The 20,416-nt window shown below is 43.8% G+C and overlaps 1 protein-coding gene across 1 annotated transcript in view; it reads left to right on the plus strand.

Annotated features, from left to right (window-relative positions):
• GDAP1 (ganglioside induced differentiation associated protein 1) overlaps nucleotides 1–20,416 on the plus strand; it is a 54,124-nt gene that overhangs the window by 22,714 nt on the left and 10,994 nt on the right. The window lies entirely within an intron of this gene.

Below are 20,416 nucleotides of genomic sequence, written 5' to 3' on the forward strand. Positions count from 1 at the left end.
GTCAAGTTGTTGCTCCTCATCTCTGCTGCGACCTGTGCCATCTTTCTTGACTCGTACATGGTCCTCACGTTCCATGTACCAATGGTAATCCTCCTGGTTGCAAGAAGGATAATCAGCTTAGTGGCTTCCTCACGACTTTCACCACCCAGTGTCATGCGTCTTCGAGTCGAAGACCCTTCTTTTTCCAGGCTAAAAGTCTCTGTTATCTCTATTGTTGGCGTTTCTATAGCAGGTTGATTTTTTACGGGGTGGAGTTGCTAGCCCCACACCCAACCCTCCTCCTTTATCCTGACTTGGGACAGGCAGATGGCCCCAAAGGACCTCTCTGGTGGAGTTACATTTAACCCAGTGAGCCCAATAACTTGTGTTTGACTGAAGCATATATTCCAGAAAGGCATCCAGTCTTGATCTGAAGACTTCAAGAGATGGAGAATCCATCATTTCTCTCGGTAGTTTGTTCTAATGATTAATCATCCTCCCTGTTAAGTTTTTCTGGCTTTAACTTCCAGTTAATGGTTCTTGTTATGCCTTTCTCTACCAGGTTAAATTGCCCTTCAGAACTTAGAATTTCTCCCTGTGAAGGTATTTATATGACATAATCAAGTCACCTCTTGATCTCTCTTTTGATATGCTAAATCAGCTCAGAATAGGCTTGCCAACTTTCAAATAGCAGAAAACCGAACACTCTTGCCCCGCCCCTGCCCTGTCCCTACTCCAAGGCCCCGCCCCCAACTCACTCCATCCCCCCCTCCCTCCATCGCTTGCTCTCCCCCATCCTCGCTCACTCACTTATTTTCCCTGGGCTGGGGCAGGGGTGAGGTGTGAGAGGGGATGAGGGCTCCTGTTGGAGGTGCAGGATTTGGGGTGGGGCCTGAGATGAGGGGTTTGGAGTGCAGGAGGGGGCTCCAGGCTGGGGCAAGGGGCTGGGGTGTGGGAGTGGGTGCAGGCTCCAGGAGGCAGTTTGGGTGAAGGAGGGGGCTCAGGGCTGGGGCAGGGTGTTGGAGTGCAGGAAGGGCTGAGGGCTGCAGGCTCCAGGAGGCGCTGACCTCAAGTGACTCCCGGGAAGTAATGACATGTCTCTCCGGCTCCTAGGCAGAGGTGTGGCCAGGGGGCTCCGCGCGCTGCCCCCACACGCAGGCACCGCCCCTGCAGCTCCCATTGACTGCGGTTCCCAGCCAATGGGAGCTGTGCAGCCAGCACTCAGGGTGGCACCTGAGGGTGGGGGCAGTGCACGGAGTCTCCCTGGCCACTCCTATGCCTAGCAGCTGGACATGCCGGCCACTTCCTGGTAGTCGAGCGGAGCCACTGGGGTCCCTTTTTGACTGGGGGTTCCAGTCAAAAACCAGACACTTGGCAATCCTAGCTCAGGCTGGAGTCCAGGCTTTGAGACCCTCACAGAGTAGGAGAGTCCCAAAGCCTGAGCTCTAGCCTGAGTGGGAAAGTCTACACTGCTATTTTTAGTGCTGCAGCCCAGGCCCCATGAGTCTGAGTCAGCTGACCCAGGCTCTGAGATTCAGTGCTGTAGGTTTTTTATTGTATGTAGACATACCCTCAATGTTAGGCATTTTTTCCCAGATCTTGAATAATTTTTGTGGTTTTTCTCTGTACCCTCTCCATGTTTTCAACTTGCATTTTAAAATGTGGATACTAAAACTGGACACAATATTCCAATATTCCAGGTGCTTAGATACTGTTGTGACAGGATCCCCGGGATGCAGCCTGGGACCATGGGACTGCTGTGCCCCCTGAACTCTCTCCAGCCTGGTCTGTCTCTCACAATGCTTTGCTAGTGACCAGCAGCAAACCCCTCCAAGTGCTGTTATCACTCAGCACAACCACTTGTGGAGCCCCACACCCAGCTATATTGCATGAATGCTTCCTGAGCCACTCATGAATCACACAGAGAAAGGCACTGGCCGAATCCCCCCAGCTCCCAGCACTGTACCTTGGGAAAATACCATCTTGCACTGCTCAAGGCAAGCAGTGCAAATTTATTAATTGGTTCACCACTTCATCAATGGAAAGTGGCCATACACCAGCCTTTGCAAAACCTGAGTAGATTTGCCACACACTTCATACAAACTCACCGGTAAAGATAAACAGTTAAACAAATTTATTGACTATAAAAGATAGATTTTAAGTGATATTAAGTGAGGCAAAAAGTCAGAGTTGGTTACCAAAAGAAATAATATATAAGTACCCAGTCTAAACTCTCAACCCTATTAGATTGGGCAGCAACTAGATTAAGCAGTTTTTCTCACCCTATGGGATATTGCAGTCCTTAATATACAAATTTGTCCCTTAAATCTGGGCCAGTCTCTTCTGTTGGAGTCTTCAGTCTTCTTCTCAGTGTCGTTATTGCTTGCAGCATAGGTGGGGGCAGGAGAAAGGCCCTGTATGTGGCCACTGTGTCTGTTTTATACCTTCAGTCCATGTGCTTGGAAAACACAAGTCCAGGCATGTCTGGGTGGGTATTGCTGAGTCTCCTGGCAAGGTTGAGCAATTCCCCTGGTGTGGCCTCATGCAGATGCATCATTGAACTGTAGCTCCCTTGCTGGACAATAATTGTTGATGGGTTGTTTGTCACCCCACCTGGGTGTTGCTTACTTTCCTTGCTGTTGCCTCTGGGGAGCTAATATCTGGCTGATTTCCCCACTTACAGCATGTTTTAGTGACAACCATACAACACAATTCTCATAACATCATATGCATTAATAATATACATATATGGATAGAGAAATGACTTTTAGCAGATTATAACCTTTCCCCTGATACCTTACAAGGCATACTTTATATGTAAGATCATGGTTATATAAAAATGAGGAATATGGGAGTTACAGGACGCTCACCCAAGGTATAGAATGTCACAGTGTGGTAATGAGCATATAAGTAATTAGATAAATAGTAGTAGTGTGGAAGCAATAGGAAAGTCTCAAACGGATTTGGGGATCCAGATTTTATGTTGCATTGGGAATCAATATTGTCAGGATTAATAGCTAAAAAAATTCCCTTGGTGGAAATTTTTTGAAAGAAAATGGGTGCAGGGGGAGGGTGCATTGGTAGAAAAATGCCCTTATTGTTTTTTTTTATAAACGAAAACTTTCATGTACAAAAAAACTCAGCTTTTTAAAAAAAATTGTCAAAAGATTCAAAACATTTTTATCTATTTTCATTGAAAACTTTAAAATCATTATCAAATCAGTTATTGAAATGCTTTGTTTACAAAAAAATGTTTGGTAAATAAAAATTGTTGATACCAGTTTTGGTAACATTTTCAATAAAATTGTAATAAAAAGATTTAATGAAATATTTTGAAAATGCCAAAAATTGGGTCCATATCAAATTCTGAGAAATGGAAACCCCTTCAATTTTGAAATGTTTTCATAATTTCTCCCTCTCCCTTTTAAAATATTTGCAAGTTAGAAAATATATTTGAGAAACTGAGTAGCATCTTGCAAAATTGTATCTATCCTCTGTGAGCGTCCCACTCAGTGCCATGTATGGCCATCACCGTCTTTGACAGGCACAGAAAGCAATGGGGCCCAGCAAAAAGGCTACTTGTGCTTATCACTGAGCTGCTACCAGGAGCCACCAGAAGGGGAAATGGACTGTTAAAGGCTAGGGAGAGAAGCCTTGTAAAACCCTAAAATTTCAGCTTGTTTGTGTGCATGTTGGCAAAAAGTGACAGAACTGGGGCAGGCATGAATGAGGTTGTTTGGGGGACTGAGTAGGGAGACTGAAGAATATGGGTCAGATTGTGCCACTAAGACACCTATGTGGATTGGGGGTAATGTGAAGCTGTACCATTCCAGGGAAGCTCTGGGACTCAATTCCTCCCTCAGCTCTCTGGCATGAAGGCAGAGTGAGTGGGATACACCATCTCTCCCAAGGGTGAGCACTGTTACTTTTCCATATCTTCATGAGGCACCAATCCTTTTGCATCTCTCCTTGCTCCTCTGGTTGTTCCTCAAATGCTTGGTTTGTGTTTGTACCTAGCCCTTGTGTGGTGGGAGGCAGAAACCTCCTGATGGTCTTCTTCACCTCTCCCCCTCCAGTTGCACAAAAAGAAGAGATATTATGGTCCTATATGTGATAAGAGAACCAGAAAGGAGAAGAGGGAGGGGGAAGGCACAGCAAAGGGAGAGCGACAAAGCTAAGGGAAAAGGGATGGAACAAACAGAGGAAGCATAAGAGAGGACAAAGGTGAAGAACATGATTGAGATGAGACGAAAGCATGGGGAGTGTATGGAAAAAATGAGATGAGGAGGCTAGTGGGAATAAAAGAGATGCCCCCAAAAGAGAGGTAGTGTGGTGTGGTGGAGAGTCTGCATTAGACCACAATTCAAGAGACCTGGATTTTAATCCCAGTTCTTCCACTCGTGTGCGGCATAACCTTGGGCAAGCCTTTGTTTGTCTCATCTATTTCGATTGTAAATGGCCTTTCATTATGTGTTTGTACAGTGCCTAACACAATGGGGCCTGTAGTGCTATTTTAATGTGAATAATAATAATAAGAGACGAGATAGAAAAACAGGAAGAACACAAGACAGGGAGTAGGGACAGAAGAAATTAAGAGATGGGGAAAATTCATTCTGTCATAAGGATAGAAAAGGCTGTCTAATCAGGAGTTGATTTGGCATCATGTAATTCAGGAATAATAGGGAAGGATAAACTCTTTAGAACTATTTTTGTTTCTAGCTAGTCATGACATTTGAGTTTCTTAGTTTTATTTGACATTGATCTACTACATTTTTAAATGCTATTTTTAACAAGTGCCAGATTCACTTTGTATTGAAATCAATGGGTGTTTTCCCACCGACTTCAACTGGAATGAAGACAGGCCTTAAGGATCTGATCTAAAGCCCATTGAAGTCAATCGGAATCCTCCCATGACTTCAACGAGCTTTGGGTCAAACACTAAAGGAGTTTCTCTATTAGTACTTAGTAACAAGCTCTTATTCCAACTGCAAGACAGGAAGGAAACATGGTCCCTTGCACACTTACTGTTGTTTTTATTATGGCAGTGCCTAGGGGGGCCAGGCAGTGTGCAAATGTAATAAGACATTCCTTACTCCAAAGATCTTACACTTGAAGTATAAGATCAGAGGCAACAGGTAAATACAACAAAAAATGTGGGGAGCACAGGGTCACTGAGATGATTGTCATAGAATCATAGAATATTAGGGTTGGAGCATATAAGGAGCATGGAGGTCATCTAGTCCAATCCCCCGTTCAAAGCAGGACCAACACCAACTAAATCATTCCAGCCAAGTCTTTGTCAAGCCGGGCCTTAAAAACCTCTAAGTATGGAGATTCCACCACTTCCCTAGGTAACCCATTCCAGTGCTTCACCACCCTCCTAGTGAAATAGTGTTTCCTAATATCCAACCTAGACCTCCCGCACAGCAACTTGAGACCATTGCTTCTTGTTCTAGTATCTGCCACCACTGAGAACAGCCTACCTCCGTTCTCTTTGGAACCCCCCTCCAGGTAGTTGAAGGCTGCTATCAAATCCCCCCTCACTCTTCTCTTCTGAAGACTAAATAACCCCAGTTCCCATAGCCTCTCCTCATAAGTCATGTGCTCCAGCCCCCTAATCATTTTCGTTGCCCACCACTGGACTCTTTCTAATTTGTCCACATCCCTTCTGTAGTGGGAGGACCAAAACTGCATGCAATACTCCAGGTGTGGCCTCACCAGTGCCGAATAGAGGGGAATAATCACTTCCCTTGATCTGCTGGCAATGCTCCTACTAATACAGCCCAATATGCCATTGGCCTTCTTGGCAACAAGGACACACTGCTGACTCATATCCAGCTTCTCATCCACTGTAATCCCCAGGTCCTTTTCTGCAGAACTGCTGCTTAGCCAGTCGATCCCCAACCTGCATGGGATTCTTTCTTCGTAAGTGCAGACTCTGCACTTGTCCTTGTGAACCTCATCAGATTTCTTTTGGCCCAATCCTCCAATTTGCCTAGGTCACTCTGGCCTCTATCCCTATCCTCCAGCATATCTATCTTTCCCTCCAGCTTAGTATCCTCTGCGAACTTGCTGAGGGTGCAATTAATTCCATCGTCCAGATCATTAATAAAGATGTTGAACAAAACACTCCGCTTGATACCAGCTGCCAACTAGACATCGAGCCGTTGATCACTACCCATTGAGCCTGACAATCAAGCCAATTTTCTATCCACCTTATAGTTCATTCATCAAATCCATACTTTTTTAACTTGCTGGCAAGAATACTGTGGGAGACCGTATCAAAAACTTTGCTAAAGTCAAGATATATCACATCCACCGCTTTCCCCATATCCACAGAGCCAGTTATCTCATCATAGAAGGCAATCAGGTTGGTCAGGCATGACTTGCCCTTGGTGAATCCATGTTGACTATTCCTGTTTACCTTCCTCCCCTCCAAGTGCTTCAAAATGGATTCCTTGAGTACCCGCTCCATGATTTTGCCGGGGACTGAAGTGAGGCTGACCGGTCTGTAGTTCCCCAGGTTCTCTTTCTTCCTTTTTTAAAATATGGGCTCTATATTTGCCTTTTTCCAATTGTCCGGGACCTCCCCCGATCACCACGAATTTTCAAAGATAATGGCCAATGGCTCTGCGATCACATCTGCCAACTCCCTCCGCACCCTTGGATGCGTTAGATCTGGACCCATGGACTTGTGCACGTCCAGCTTTTCTAAATAGTCCTTAACACGTTCTTTCACTACTGAGGGCTGCTCACCTCCTCCCCATACTGTGTTGCCCAGTGCAGCAGTCTGGGAGCTGACCTTGTCTGTGAAGACTGAGGCAAAAAAAGCACTGAGTACTTAATCTTTTTCCACATCATCTGTTGCTATGTTGCCTCCCTCATTCAGTAAGGGTCCCACACTTTCCCTGATCATCTTCTTGTTGCTATCATACCTGTAGAAACCTTTCTTGTTATCCTTCACATCCCTTGCTAGCTGGAACTCCAATTGTGCCTTGGCCTTCCTGATTACACCCCTGCATGCTCTAGCAATATTTTTATACTCCTCCCTAGTCATCTGTCCAAATGTCCACTTCCTGTAAACTTCCTTTTTGAGTTTAAGCTCACTGAAGATTTCACTGTTAAGCCAAGCTGGTCACCTGCAATAATTGCTATTCTTTTTGCCCTTTGGGATGGCTTGTTCCTGCGCCCTCAATAAGGCTTCTTTAAAATACAGCCAGCTCTCCTGGACTCCTTGCCCCTTAATATTAGCTTCCCAAGGGATCCTGCCCATCAGTTCCCTAAGGGAGTCAAAGTCTGCTTTTCTGAAGTCCAGGGTCTGTATTTTGCTACTCTCCTTTTTTCCTTTTGTCAGGATCCTGAACTCAACCATCTCATGGTCACTGCTGCCTAGTTTGCCAACCACTTCTACTTCCCCTACCAATTCTTCCCTGTTTGTAAGCAGCAGGTCAAGAGGAGCACGGCCCCTAGTCGGTTCCTCCAGCACTTGTACCTGGAAGTTGTCCCCAACACTCTCCAAAAACTTCCTGGATTGTTTGTGCATTGCTTTATTGCTCTCCCAGCAGATGTCAGGGTGATTGAAGTCCCCATTAGAACCAGGGCCTGTGATCTGGAAACTAAAATATATATGATAAGTATAATAAGCAATAGTCAAATTCACTTGAAATTCACCTGAAAACACTTAAGCTGATCTATTTTCACATTTGATTAGAAATCTGCCACTTCCTGCTACTTGATTCTAATCAGGGCCGGCTCCTGGCACCAGCTGAGCAAGCTGGTGCTTGGGGCGGCAAATTGTTCGAGGTGGCATTCTGCCCAATCCTAGGGCGGCACGTCCGCTTTTTTTTTGTTGATGTTCCACTCCGGCCGCCCTGTAGGAGGCGGCGGTGCAGAGAACCAGAGCGCCCTGCTGGGCAGTCCTCTTCTTTCCCTCCCCGCCGACTGGAGCGCAGCCCTCACTGCGGGCGGCAGGAGGCGGCGCTGCGGGAGGGGCTGCGTGGCAGTGCCCCTGCTGTAGCCCTGGCCACCCCCTTATGTCTCTCTCCTGCCCATTCCCTCCCCATTCCCTCCCCCAGCCGGTCCCCCTGCACCCGCGCTCCGGCCGCGCCGCAGGTTTTTAAATTTATTTTTATTTTTTTTTGCTTTGCCGTTCTGGCCGCCCCGTTTTTTGTTTTTTTTGCTTGGGGCGGCCAAAAAGCCAGAGCCAGTCCTGATTCTAATAGTCAAAACTGTTGAAGGTTTGATAACATTAGGACAGTTGAATGTTTCATGTTTAATAAACATTAGAAAAGTAGGGAAGTTTGGGGCTCCTAGTAATTTTTTAAAAAAAATATTATTGTTTAGATTTTTATTAGTAATATCTTCACAATCACAGAGGGTAGTTTTCTGAGGAGAAATTCAATTTTTAAAGAATTGTTGGAAATACTGACATTTGAAATCCTTTGTGTAGGAAAGGGGAGGAATTGTGCATTTGGAGAATGTAGGGCAGAGATCTGAACAGTACATGTCTGAGGAGAATTGAATACAATACTGTAAGTAACTCAGTAAGCAAGAGAGAAAAATCAGTTTACTGAAACACATGCACATATGTATTGGGCTGGGTGTAAAATAGTAATTCAATACTTTACACTTTTATACGAGATTTCTTCTAAATATTTTCCAAAGGCTATACAAGGTGTACGTAGTTTAGCCTGCCTACACTGTTTTACACATGGGTAAACTGAAGCACAGATAGGCTGAATTGTAGTTATACTTTGATGTGTGACTGTTAAAATGTTGCATGCAGTGTTGTTGTACACATATTGGTAATGTAAGGATCCATGTTTCTTGTCTCTCAATAGTTTTCAATATGAATTCGTTCAGTTTACAGTCAAAAGATATTTATTCTGTCAACACTGCAATCTCTCCCTGGGATCTGAAAGTCATGCTGTGTTCTTTCTGGCTCATGCGTCATCACCAGTAATACAGACTGTGCAACTGGAACTTAGTCAATAGCTGTTGATGATGAGTGATCTAGAATAGAATCCAGCTTGTTTTCCTATAGCAGTATTAGCTACTGCATCATCATCACTAATTCAGATTCTGCAACTGGAACAGAATCAACAATTCACCTAATGATATATGAGTCAGAATAGCATCCAGCTAATTTTCCTGTACCTGTATTGGCTCTGCAGTTCTGTCTGGCGTGAAAAAGTAGCTAAAGCTTATTTTTATCTGTAAAATAATCAGATCTGATGCTGAATACACATGGAACTGATTTGCTGAGTAAGAAATTGTCATTTGTACATAGAGTGATCACTCTTCTGACTATCAGAGGGGTAGCCGTGTTAGTTTCTGTAAAAAGCGACAAAGAGTCCTGTGGCACCTTATAGACTAACAGATGTATTGGACAATAAGCTTTCGTGGGTGAATACCCACTTCGTCAGATGCATGTCCGACGAAGTGAGTATTCACCCACGAAAGCTTATGCTCCAATAGGTCTGTTAGTCTATAAGGTGCCACAGGACTTTTTGTCGCTTTCTTCTGACTATATGTATTCTGGCCAAATCAAAAAGCAAGTGGCATAATTGGAGGGTGGGGATGGGGGTGGATATTGATTTTCAGACTCTGATCTTAATTTCTACAGAATATTGCTCCCTTGTTAATTTGGTTTTGACTTTACTTACATTGCTTATACTATGTATATATATGGAAGTTAATATTATTTTTACTACAGATTTTATGTAAAAACTAATTATAAAGAATTTTGTTTAGGCATTAATTTTTATAATTCTCACAAACAATTCAACTGTGGAGCCAGTAGGGCACCCTCATGATGTAAAAATGTATGCAGTAAAACCAATATATTTTGTTTTCAGAATGAAAAACAAGATATTTCTGTGCAATACAGGAAGATCAAAACACACACCACACCAAGGGTCTATAAGTGAGGCCATAGAAAGAGAAAAGGCAAAAATGCTGGAGAAATGAGAAAAATAATTAGTTAAGAGGCAAGGTTTAATGATAAACTGGCCACCTCTCTCATATTTGAAAAGTGGCTGGATGGCAGCTCTGTTTGCAGTTGTTTGTTTCATGATCTGGATATGTGCCCAGCTCCTCCTTTATGTACTTAGGTACATATCCAGTGTATACAAAAGTATCTGCAATGAATTATGAAGAATAATTTTCTGATCAACCATGTGGGCTTTCTGGAGATGTCTCTTGGCAAATAAACTTGGATTAAAGGGGCATCAGCAGGATGCCTGTCTTAGAGAAAAGGGCTTTCCAAGATGTTCTGAATATCTTTCTGCTTTTGGTTCTCTTGATGGAACATGTTTGTGCATTTGAAGACTTTAAAAAAAAAAGGTGGAGAGGAAAAAGCATATATGGATGATACTGTAAGGATCAGAAAAAGTATTGATAATACCTCATTCTTTTTGCACTTTTCTGAAGAAAATAGATAATTCCAGCATTTTGTCACATTTTTAGATAAAAGGGGACCTCTTGTGGTTATTCAGAGAAACATCTTTATACAAGGCTTATGGAAAATAATTTCAGTACAACCACAGCTCACCTAACCTGGGTCTGTTCCCAGGGTTCCGAGCTCAGTATTCCTGTGAAATAGTTTTGAGTTGGAAAACTGTCCTGGTTATTGATATGCTAATCAGCAGGCCAAGCACCCCACCAAGTTTCAGAATTCCTATCTCTTGTGTTCCACCATAAAAAAACCTTTGAACTTGAGTACTGTTTACCCAGGCCAAGTGTGGAAATACAGATATGTTGGTGCTAAGCTGCTGTCAGAAAAAAAATAGTGGGTGCTCAGCACCCACCAGCCACCTTCCGATCAGTTGTTTGGCAGGCCCCGCCGATCAGCTCCTCCCCCAACCCCCCAGTGCCTCCTGCCCACTGCCGATCAGCTGTTCGGCAGTGGGCGGGAGGCACTGGGGATGGGGAGGAACAGGGGTGGGAAGAGGCAGAGCGAGAGTGGGGCATGCTCTGAGGAGGGGGCGGAGCAGGGGTTGGAAAAGGTGGGGTGGGGCAGAGCCTCAGGGAAGGAGCATAGTGGGGGCGGGAAGAGGCGGAGTGAGGGTAGGGCCTTGGGGTAAGAGGTGGAGTGGGGGCAGGCCTCTGGGTGGAGCAGGGTTGGAGCACCCCCTGGGGAAAGCTGAAAGTTGGCACTTGTGGCTGGTGTCTTAAATCTAGAAAAAAATTGAAAGGTTTGGATGTGCTTGTGGAAACACGGAGCTTGTTAAGAAAACCAGAAGTGGTGGGGATTAATTTCCTCACTTTTCCTCCTGTCTTTTATTGTACTTGGGTGTGGGTGTGTGTCTGTAGGATGAAATAGGAATTTTCTAGAATACACTTCTGCTGCGCAAACATATAAAAATGGCAAAAAGATTGTATTTTTCAGATAATACTATTTCTGTAATTATACTATACTATAATTTCTGTAAGAAGCTCTAAAATCACTTAATAAACATAAGTGAATTAGGCTTAGGTAGGAAAGTATTATCACCACCATTTTACAGATGGGGAAATGGAGGCACAGACAAATTTAGTGTGTTACTCAAGGACGCACAAGAAGTTTATGGCAAAGCTAGGAATAGAACCAAGATTACTAGACTCCGAGGTTTGTGTGTTAGCCCTAAGATCATGCAAGCTCATCATACATATCATGCATATCTTTAATTCTCTTAACACAGGAATATCTATTACTCATAGACTTTAAGGCCAGAAGGGACTATCATGATAATCTAGTCTGACCTCCTGCACATTGCAGATCACAGAACCTCACCCACCCACTCCTATAATAGGCCTATAACCTCTTTTTGAGTTACTGAAATCCTAAAATCTTGATTTAAAGACCCCAAATTACAGAGAATCCCCAATTTACTCTAATTCAAACCAGCAAGTGACCCATGCCTCATGATGCAGAGGAAGGTGAACCCCGCCCCCATAATCCTCCCAATCTGACTTGGGGAAAAATTCCTTCCCAATCCCAAATATGGCACTCTGAGCACATGGGCCCCCAGCCAGACACCAAGAAAAGAATTCTCTATAGTAAGTCAGAGCCCTCCCTCTCTAGTGTCCGATCTCCGGCCATTGGACATATTTGCTAATGGCAGTCATGGATGGGCCATATGCCACTGCAGCAATCTAATCATCCCATCTACTCCATAAATTTATCAAGCTCAGTCTTAAAACAAGTTAATTTTTTTGCCCCCACTACTTCCTTTGGAAGGCTGTTCCAGGACTTCACTGCTCTGAAGTCTAGACCTTAGTTTAATTTCAAGACTAAACTTACTGATGGCTAGTTTATATAAATTTTTTCTTGTGCTAGCATTTTCCCTTAATTTAAACAATTTCTCTCACTCTCTGGTGTTTATCCCTGTAATATATTCAGGGGTGGCTCTAGCTTTTTTGCCTCCCCAAGCACGGCAGGCAGGCTGCCTTCGGCGGCATGCCTGCGGGAGGTCCGCTGGTCCCACGGATTCGGCGGCAATTCTTTTTAATCTAACAAATAAACAATTTTGTTTAACCTAACAAAATGACAGCTGAGGGGAGATGTGTTTGCTCTCTATAAATATTCAGCGGTGGCTCCAGGCACCAGCGCTCCAAGTGCGTGCCTGGGGTGGCAAGCCGCGGGGGGCGCCCTGCCAGTCCCTGCGAGGGCGGCAGTCAGGCAGCCTTCAGCGGCATGCCTGCGGGAGGTCCACCGGTCCCGCGGATTCGGCGGCAATTCGGCGGCAGGTATGACATGGGAGACCAGGATTGCACACAGTATTCCAGGTGAGGTCTCACCAGTGCCTTGGACAATGGTATTAACACTTCCCTATCTCTACTGGAAATCCCTCATTTGATTCATCCTAGGATTGCATTAGTCTTTTTCACAGCTACATCAACCAATACACCCAAGTTGATGTGGATCAACCAATATACCCAGATCTTTCTCCTCCTCTGTCACTGCCAACTGATATGTCCCCATTTTAGAGCAAAGATTCTTGTTGTTAGTCCTTAAGCATATGACCTTGTATTTCACACTATTACATTTAATCCCATTGCTATTACTTGTTTTCAAGGTCCTCCAAATCTTCTTTTATGATATTCTGGTCCTCCTCCACACTGGCAACACCTCCCAAATTTGTGTCATCTGCAAATTTTACTTCCACTTTATGTGCCAAGGTCATTAATGAAAATGTTAAATAAGATTGGTCCCAAGACCAATTCTTGAGGAATTCCACTAGTAACCTTTCAGCATGATATGTTGTAGTCTACCCTTTAACCAGATCCTTACTCATCTTTCAATTCTCGTATTAATGCCCACCTTCTCCAATTTAATTAATATTTTCCCATGTGGAACAGTATCAAATACTTTACTGAAATCCAGGTAGATTAGATCTACTGCATTTCCTTTGTCTAGAAAATCGGTTATCTTCTCAAAGAAAGAGACCATGGTGGTCTGTCAGGATCTACCTTTTGAAAAACCAAGTTATATGTTATCGCAATTACTTTTTATCTCTATGTCTTTAACATCTCTCTCTTTTAAAATTTATTCTAAGACCTTGCATACCATTGAGGTCAAAGTAACAGGCCTATAGTTTCACAGCTAATTTTTTTCTTTTCTTAAACATAGGTACTGTATTTGCAGTTCTCCAGTCATAGGGTACCACCCCTTAGTTTATGGATTCAATAAAAATCCTTGCTCTTGGGCTTGCAATGTTATGTGCCAGTTCCTTTAATATTCTTGGATGGAGATTATCCAGGCCTTCTGATTTGGTCCCATTAAACTGTTTGAGATTGGCTTCCATCTCTGATGTGGTAATTTCTACCTCCATATCCTTGTTCCCATTAGGCACCCTGCCACTGCCCCCAAGCTGCTTGTTACCCTTATTAAAAACTGAGGCAAAGTATTCGTTTAGGCACTGGGCCATAACTAGATTATCTTTAATCTCCACCCTATCCTCAGTGTTTGGCAGTCCCACTTCTTTCCTGGTTTTCTTTTTATTTATATGGCTAAAGAACCTTTTACTATTGGTTTTAATTTCCTTTGCAAGGTCTAACTTTGCTTGGCTTTTGGCAGTTCTCACTTTTACCCTACACTTTCTGACCTAGTGGTAGCTTTCCTTGCCAATCCATCCCTTGGTCCATTCCTTGTAGGCTTTCTGCTTTCTTTTAATAACCTGTTTGAGATGCTTATTCATCCAATTTGGTCCGACACTCTTCCCTACAATTTTCCCCCTTGCTTGAGATGCATGCATCAGATAAAACAACAAGGAGTTCTTGTGGCACCTTAGAGACTAACAAATTTATCTGGGCATAAGCTTTCGTGGGCTAGAACCCACTTCATCTGATGCAGTGGAAAATATAGGAGCACGTATAAATACGTGAAAGGATGGAAGTTGCCTTACCAAGTGTGAGGTCAGTCTAATGAGACAATTCACTTAACAGCAGGATACCAAGGGAGGAAAGATTACTTTTGAAGTGGTAATGAGAGTGGTCCATTTCAGACAGTTGACAAGAAGGTTTGAGTAACAGTGGGGGAAATTAGTACTGGGGAAAATAGGTTTAGGTTTTGTAATGACCCAACCAGTCCCAGTCTTTATTCAGGCCTAATTTGATGGTGTCCAGTTTGCAAATTAATTCCAGTTCTGCAGTTTCACGTTGGACTCTGTTTTTGAAGTTTTTGTTGTTGAAGAATTGCCACTTTTAGATCTGTTATTGAGTGACCAGAGAGATTGAAGTGTTCCCCTACTGGTTTTTGAATGTTACGATTCCTGATGTCAGATTTGTGTCCATTTATGCTTTTGTGTAGGGACTGTCCGGTTTGGCCAATGTACGTGGCAGAGGGGCATTGCTGGCACATGATGGCATATATCACATTGGTAGATGTGCAGGTGAATGAGCCCCTGATGGTATGGCTGATGTGATTAGGTCCTATAATGGTGTCCCTTGAATAGATATGTGGACAGAGTTGGCACCGGGGTTTGTTGCAGGGTTTGGTTCCTGGGTTGGTCTTTTTGTTGTGTGGTGTGTTGTTGGTGGTGAGTATTTGCTTCAGGTTGGGGGGCTGTCTGTAAGTGAGGAGTGGCCTGTCTCCCAAGGTCTGTGAGAGTGAGGGATTGTCCTTCAGGATAGGTTGTAGATCCTTGATGATGTGCTGGAGAGGTTTTAGTTGGAGGCTGTAGGTGATGGCTAGTGGCGTTCTGTTACTTTCTTTGTTGGGCCTGTCTTGTAGTAGGTGACTTTTGGGTACCCTTCTGGCTCTGTCAATCTGTTTCTTCACTTCACCGGGTGGGTATTATAGTTTTAAGAACGCTTGATAGAGATCCTGTAGGTGTTTGTCTCTGACTGAGGGATCGGAGCAAATGCAGTTGTATCTTAGAGCTTGGCTGTAGACAATGGATGATGTGATGTGGTCTGGATGAAAGCTGGAGGCATGTAGGTAAGTATAGCAGTCAGTAGGTTTCCAGTATAGGGTGGTGTTTATGTGACCATTGCTTATTAGCACTGTAGTGTCTAGGAAGTGGACCTCTTGTGTGGACTAGTCCAGGCTGAGGTTGATGGTGGGGTGGAAATTGTTGAAATCTTGGTGGAACTCCTGAAGGGCCTCCTTCCCATGGGTCCAGATGATGAAGATGTCATCAATGTAGTGCAAGTAGAGTAGGGGTATGGAGGGACGAGAGCTGAGGAAGTGTTGTTCTAAGTCAGCCATAAAAATGTTGTCATACTGTGGGGCCATGCAGGTACCCATAGCAGTCCCACCATCTTGAAGGTATAATTTTTCCCCAAATCTGAAATAGTTGTGAGTGAGGACAAAGTCACAAAGTTCAGCCACGAGGTTTGCCATGATGGTATCGGGGATGTTATTTCTGATGACTTGGAGTCCATCTTTGTGTGGAATGTTCGTGTAGAAAGCTTCTATATCCATAGTGGCTAGGATGTTTTTTTTTCTGGAAGATCACCAATGGATTGTAGTTTCTTCAGGAAGTCAGTGGTGTCTCGACGACAGCTGGGAGTGCTGGTAGCACAGGGCCTGAGGCGAGAGTCTACATAGCCAGATAATCCTGCTGTCGGGGTGCCAATGCCTGAGATGATGGGGTGTCCAGAGTTCCCAGGTTTATGGATTTTGGGTAGCAGATAGAATACCCCTGGTTGGGGCTCTAGGGGTGTGTCAGTGTAGATTTGTTCCTGTGCTTCTTTAGGGAGTTTCTTGGGTAGATGGTGTAGTTTCTTTTGGTAATCCTCAGTGGGCTCAGAGGTTAATGGCCTGTAGAATTGGTGTCAGAGAGTTGTCTAGCAGCCTCTTGTTCATATTCCGACCTATTCATGATGACTACAGCACCCCCTTCGTCAGCCTTTTTTATTATGATGTCAGAGTTGTTTCTGAGGCTGTGCATTGTGTTGTGTTCTGCACGGCTGAGGTTATGGGACAAGTGATGTTGCTTTTCCACAATTTCAGCTTGTGCACGTCAGCGGAAGCACTCTATGTAGAAGTCCAGTCTGCTGTTTCGACCGTCAGGAGGAGTCCATGCAGAATTCTTCTTCGGCACAGGCACGGCGCTAGAGGGGGGTTCCGGTGGCGCTTGGCAGGGGGCGGGGGCGGGCTCCGGCGGCGGGGGGCGTCACGGGGCTCAGGGCTCGGGGGGGGGTTCTGGCGGTGCTCGGCCCAGGCGGGAGGGCTCCGGTTGCGCGGGGCTCGGCGAGGGGGCGGCGCGGGCATGGCGCTGGAGGGGGGGTCCGGCGGGGGGCGGCGGGGGGCCCCGGCGCGGGGGGGCGTCGCGGGGCTCAGCGCTCGGGGGGGGTTCCGGCGGCGCTCGGCGCGGGCTCCAGCACGCGGCGCTCGGCGGGGGGGCGGTGCTCTGGGGGGGGGGTTCCGGCAGCGCTCAGCGGGGGGGTGGCGCGGCGCTTGGCTGGGGGGCCTGGGGGGCGGCGCTTTTTTTTGCTGCTTGGGGCAGCAAAAAAGCTAGAGCCAGCCCTGGTCACCGCAGAACTGTATCATGTTTGTGGGGGCAGTGTGGCAGAAGGAGAGGCCCCGAGATAGGACAGATTCTTCTGTCGGGCTAAGAATATAGCTGGATAGATTAACAATATTGTTGGGTGAGTTAAGGGAACCACTATTGTGGCCCCTTGTGGCATGTAGGGGTTTAGATAGTTTAGAGTCCTTTTTCCTCTGTAGAGAAGCAAAGTGTGTGTTGTAAATGGCTTGTCTAGTTTTTGTAAAGTCCAGCCACAAGGGAGTTTGTGTGGAAGGTTGTTTTTTTAAGAGAGTTTCTAGTTTTGAGAGTTCATTCTTGATCAGATAGTTTCTGCAACTTTGACTTAAAGTAATTCCAAGCCTTCTCCACATTCAGATCCTTGAGTTCTTCTGTCCACTCCACTTCCCTAAGTAAGTCCCTTCATTTCTTTTCAAGTTTGCCCTTTTGAAATCAAGGACCCTAGTTCCAGACCTATTTTAGTTTAGCCTTCCATTTAGCTGAAACTGAATTAACTCATGATCATTCAAACCATTACTACAGTGGTAGACATGTTAGACATATCCAGATAAAAAACCTTTGCTTTTCTAAACTATTGTACATGTTTCTTATCATTTCATTGGTATTTCTTTGTTTGAAATGCTATTCATGTAAGGAAACAATTTTCTTTACTAGAATTAATATTATTAATTAATTTCTAAACGTTAATGTATTCAAACTGGTAAATGCTTGCTGTTTGGATGATGCATCCTTTAGTTATATTATTCCTCCAGAGCTGCACTGAGGGATGTGAGCCAGATACATCAAGGGAGGAAGGAAGAATTTTCTGTTTCCCAAGGTAGCAGCTCACCCTAAATACAACAAAAATTCATTTTTATTAGTTAATAATAAATAATCTGCACTTAATTGCACAGTGCTTGCTTGAAGTCAATGAGAGTACTCATGTGATTAAAGTTAATCATAGGCATAAGTGTTTACAGATTCAGGCACTAGACATTTGCACAGCCAGACATTGTAACAAAATAATTAATAAAACATATAAGCAACAGTGTTTAGGCATGGCCTGATCTCCATACTTTGCACACCCAAAATTTTCATTAGAGTGAATGGTTGTTTAATGGGAGTTTGAGGTGTACAAACAATAGAGAACAGGGCCATCTGTATGGGATGGTCTTCAATTGATCAAAAAATCTCTGATATTTTGTATTTGAATAAACAAATGATGCCTCATTTTCCCACAAATTCCAGAATTAACTGGACAACAGACCAAGTACTGCAGACAATGAATTTCTCAGTGGGCTGATATGCTACTTATTTTTCATGTTAAAGGGAAAATTCATAACAGTGAAGGCATCAGAAAGAATTAAGGCTACTTAAACACTGCTATAAATACGAAGTCAAAGAACCACTTGGCTATAAAGATTTGTTATCATGTACAAATAATTACTTTCACCTCTCCCGACAACATACTATGGAAAATGTAATATTGGGCTACCCATATTTTAATGTACAAAATCTCAAGGAATGTTCATAATTCTCAGACACTACTATACATTTAGATGATTTGTTTTAGTAGTAGTTCCAGGGGCTGATCCAACTTTCACTGAAGTCAACAGAAAGACACCATTGTAGTTTAGAAAGAGAAATGTTCTCAAGTGCCCCAGTGTATCTTCTTATTCTCTTATGCATCCGAAAAAGTGGGCTGTAGTCCACGAAAGCTTATGCTCTAATAAATTTGTTAGTCTCTAAGGTGCCACAAGTACTCCTGTTCTTCTTATTCTCTTAGCGCCTCACAAACCACAGAGCAGACATTTAAATATTCTCATCTAGGAAAGCTTTTCTGAGCCATGCCAATTACACTCTCCTGTTTTGTAGATTTCAAGTCTGAGATGATGCCCTCCTAACAGGAGGACTAATTTATTTTCTGCAGTGGCTTTTCCAGGCTTTTGAAGCTAGGTCACAGATGGTAGCATTGATTATAATTGTCTTGTACTAGCTCTAATTAGAATTCAGGATCTATGAGCAATATAACATGAGCCTGATTTTCTAAGATAGTATCCTAAACTATGAAGGGTTATATCCTTTCTATATTTTATCCTATCTGATGTAACTATGAGGACATTTAGCTATATAGATAGACATTTATATAACCCCAATAAACTCTTGAGCTCAGTTATGTCCTGTAGCAATGAATTCTGCAGTTCCTTGTATCAGTTTAAAATGTATTGTCTTTCAGTTTCATTGAATGTCCCTTTGTTCTTGTGTTATGAGAGTGTACGTAGGAACACCCATTCTAACTTCTCTATACCCTTTATTATTTTGTATGCCTCTGTCATGTCCACACTTCCCTATGTGAGCTCTGGGAGGCATTGTGCCTGAAGTCTGCAAAAGAATCATAACTTCCCCTTCATCACTTTGTTGCAGGGCGCAAAATGTACCCCCCAGAACTGTACTGAGCAGTACCCAAAGCGGGTGGAGCTGTGTAGGGTCACTCCCCTGAAATACTGCTGACCTCCTCTGAGGAAGTTTGTGCTGTTTGTGATGTTGGCCTTGCCACAGTCCTTAGGTTCAGGGGAATCCAAGGACTGCAATTATGCCTCACTCTTGTGAATATTACAGGGGTGGGAGCTGACTCTTTGTTCCCTCTTTCCCTCCTTATTTTAATGCCTTGGTCACAATTACATTACAGAGGTAAGTGGCTATGAATAGTGGGTGAAATCCTGGTTCTGTTGACATCAATGGCTCAACTTCCATTGACTTCAGTAGAGTGAGGATTTTATCCACTATATCTAAAATGAAATGAAACACACTTAGTACCAACAGGAACTAGAACGCACAACATCCTAGATTCAGGTTTGGCTTGCCCTGCCCTAGCTGTGGGGAATATTTAGTGTGAAACAGGGTAGTTCCAGAAAAGGCTTTCCTATCAGATTTCCTGTTAGCTGCAAGATCTGATATAAGCTATGTACCATCTTTACTCTCCCACAAAAAATGCTTTTTGCACTTTCCTGGCCTCGGGGACATAATTTCTGATAGAGGGTGGTGATGCTGTCAGATATCGCTTCCCCTCACTTTTCCTCATGCCCTGATATGGAGGGAGCAATTTCTGATGGATATGGTAGAATCCTACCACCATATGCCTTTTGGACCTTCTTTATTCCTTGTAGATAACAAAAAGGGTGAAAAATCATTTTGTTTCCTCTGTATGTCACCTTTAAAAATTCAAGGAGCATTGACTCCCGGGTTTAGGCTGAAGGAAAGCAAATATGAAGGACCAAATATGTTTGCTAAAATTGCAATCACACCTCTACCACTGTTTAGTGTAATAATAGGAATAGAAGAAACACAGGTGGGTAATGTAATGTAACAGGGTCTGATTAATGTTCTTGTTGGATGATGACATCCTTCATGGTTTTTCTCTTCAGCAAAACATATTTTCCTTGAGAGTCATTATGTAATCATGTGATTGTTAAAACATCCATTTA

The sequence above is a fragment of the Trachemys scripta genome, chromosome 2 (assembly GCF_013100865.1).
Source record: "Trachemys scripta elegans isolate TJP31775 chromosome 2, CAS_Tse_1.0, whole genome shotgun sequence".
Taxonomy (NCBI): Eukaryota; Metazoa; Chordata; order Testudines; family Emydidae; genus Trachemys; species Trachemys scripta.